Source organism: Arachis stenosperma, chromosome 9, assembly GCF_014773155.1.
Source record: "Arachis stenosperma cultivar V10309 chromosome 9, arast.V10309.gnm1.PFL2, whole genome shotgun sequence".
In the NCBI taxonomy this organism is placed as follows: Eukaryota; Viridiplantae; Streptophyta; class Magnoliopsida; order Fabales; family Fabaceae; genus Arachis; species Arachis stenosperma.
The window spans coordinates 111,945,139-111,948,287 of record NC_080385.1 but is presented as its reverse complement, the minus strand read 5'-3'; the positions used below and the strand labels follow the sequence as shown (position 1 = coordinate 111,948,287).

The following is a 3,149-nucleotide window of genomic DNA, read 5'->3' as shown; positions in this document are numbered from 1 at the left end:
TATTTGAATTAATTCCTCAACTGCTCTAACCATACTCTTCCATTAACCAAGAGTATTCCACTTGTTTGTTGCTTGTGGTGTGTTTTTGTATGACAGGTAGAAGAGGAGAGGCATCAACTCCTCCATATACCGAACCAGAGAGGACCCTTCATAGACGTAGAAGGGAAGCAAGAGGGAAGAGAGTACTGAGAGAAGAGGAATCTGAAGGAGAATCTGAGGACAACTTTGAGGAAGCTCTAGATCTCAACATGGATAGAGAATTTCACAACCATGAGAGGGTTGATGGTAACAATGCCATTCCTGAGAGGAGGGTTCTTGGTTCATACATAAACCCAACCTCTGGGAATTGTGGTAGCAGCATTCAGAAACCACCCATTCAGGCCAACAATTTTGAACTCAAACCACAGTTAATATCACTGGTGGAGAACCATTGTTCATTTGGTGGGAGTGCTAGTGAAGATCCCAACCAACATCTCACAAAATTCCTGAGAATTTGCGACACTGTGAAGTCCAATGGAGTCCAGGAAGATGCCTATAAACTGCTCTTGTTCCCATTTTCACTTAGGGACAAGGCAGCTAAGTGGCTGGAATCATTCCCAAGGGACAGCCTAACAACCTGGGATGAGGTGGAGAGCAAGTTTTTGGCACGTTTCTACCCCCCACAAAAGGTCAATAGGCTTCGATCTGAGGTTCAGACTTTTAGACAACAAGATGGTGAGACGCTCTACGAGGCATGGGAGAGGTTCAAAGAATTGACAAGGAAATGTCCACCAAACATGTTCCCTGACTGGGTGCAATTGCATATTTTCTATGATGGACTTTCTTATGAATCAAGGAAGGCTGTAGACCATTCATCAGGAGGTTCATTGAACAGGAAAAAGACTGTGGAAGAAGCCATTGAAGTGATTGAGACAGTGGCTGAGAATGAGTACTACTATGCTTCAGAGAGACACAACACTAAGGGAGTCATGGAGCTGAACCATGTTGATACAATTCTAGCTCAAAACAAGGTGTTTGCCAAGCAACTAGCAGAGCTCACCAAGAAATTAGACACAAAGTAAGTGGTTGTAATACACACACAAGATCAAGAGGAAGTAAGCATTGAAGGAGGTGATTGGGAAGAGGCCAACTATGTAGGAAACCAACAAAGGCAATCATATGATCCACATTCCAACACTTACAACCCAGGATGGAAAAACCACCCAAACTTTGGGTGGGGAAACCAGCAAACCCAACCACAAAACCACAAACCTTACAACCACAACCAACATAACAATTCCACATACCAAAACTCCAACCAAAGATCATACCAAGCCACACAAAACACTTACTCCCAACCACCATATCATGGCCAAAATAATCAACCTGCCCAACCTAATCCGAACCAACAATTTCAAGATCAATTAAACAGGATAGAAGGAGTGCTTGCAACCATGAGCCAAGACATAACCGAATTGAAAAGCTTTAGGGAAGATGTGAGATCGACCTTAAGGAGCCATGGTGAAAAACTCAAGTGGATGGAGTCTCGAGTAGGAGAGCTATCTCAACAGGCCCCTAAGTCAACTGCAGTGTTCCCTAGTGACACTGAAAAGAATCCTAAGGGGGAACAAAAGGGAGTGAGATGGGAAGAATGCAAGGCCATCACCATATTGAAGGAAGTCTCAAAAGAAGAAGGAATCAGACCCTCAGAAAAGGAGCCAGAAGTCTTGAAAGAAAGTGTGGAAGAAGCTAAGCAGGAAAGTGAAACTGAGCAAGCCAAAGAATTACAAAAGGAAGGCATGCTGGGAACATACCAACCAAAAGCACCATTTCCTCAAAGGTTAGGAGGAGGTGAAAAAGGGAAAACATATTCAAGGTTCTTAGAGACATTTAAGTCTCTCCACATCAATATTCCCTTTCTTGAGATCCTCCAGCAGATGCCTACACATATCAAGTATTTGAAGGAATTGCTGAGCAAGAAAAGAGTTTTGAAGGGAGGACAAACTGTAATAATGAACAAAGAATGCAGTGCACTCATCAAGAAGGATACGGTCTCTAAGAAAACAGACTCAGGAAGTTTTCATATCACCTGTATCATAGGGGAAACAAAAATTGACAGAGGATTCTGTGATCTAGGAGCTAACATAAATGTGATGCCTCTGACTCTTATGAGGAGGCTACAACTGAATGAGGTGAGATCCACTGATGTAATCATACAACTGGCTGACAAAACTCAAAAGCAAGCTGAAGGGGTAGTTGAAAATGTGCTGGTGAAAGTGGGAAATTATTTTTTCCCCACAGACTTTGTCATTTTGGACATGGAGGAGAGCTACCTACACCCTATCATTCTGGGAAGGCCATTTCTAGCCACTGCTAGAGCGCTCATAGATATAGAACAAGGAGAGCTAATTTTGAGAGTACATGATGAACAGCTCGTTTTCCATGTTTTTAAACCTGCATCTGAGCCTGAACCAGAACCTGAAAAGCCTAAGGATGATAGTAGCAATCTGTGCTTGGAGGAAAGCAATTCAGCAGCTGAAACTCTAAAACAATCCTTTGAAGGCAAACAAGGATTACAAGAGTTAAAGCCACAAGAATCAATAGAAACAAATCAGAAGGGTCCTGCTAGCATAAGGGTCAATGAAGAAATCCTCAAGAGAGAGGGAAGAATTGTAAAGAAATTGCCAAGAGGGTGGAGAAACAAGAAAATTCCCACTGAAGGTTTCTCTCCGGGAGATAAAGTGATATCAAGTCATTATCTGCCAATCCCACCTGGCCTCAAACCTATTCCTTCCCAGCTCCCTCAAGTGTTCACAATCAGGAAAGTTCTTTCTATGGAACATTTGGAAATCATGAAGGAATCAAATGGGGATGTTTCCATAATAAGAGGAGAAGACATCAAGCACTACAATCCACCCTAAAAAGGGACAACCGTCAAGCTAATGACGTTAAAAGAGCGCTTGTTGGGAGGCAATCCAACCTGAGGTAACACTCTTTTGCTGTTTCTTTTATTTGTTTCAATAAAAAGGTGAAGTAGTTTCTGTGCATTGCAAAGAATTAAGTTTGGTGTTTCACACCAAACAATGAATTCGTGGATCAATAATTCAAAGGGGAATGTGTAACTCTAAGTTTGGTGTTCCACCATAAAGATCAACTGAACACAACAACCT

At 42.2% G+C, this 3,149-nt stretch overlaps 1 non-coding gene across 1 annotated transcript; it reads right to left on the bottom strand.

Moving 5' to 3' along the window:
• Positions 1-674: 674 nt before the first annotated feature.
• On the bottom strand, positions 675-778 carry LOC130952939 (small nucleolar RNA R71). Its single transcript, XR_009075114.1, has one exon. It is a non-coding gene; the product is annotated as a small nucleolar RNA R71 (small nucleolar RNA).
• Between the last annotated feature and the right edge of the window lie 2,371 nt (positions 779-3,149).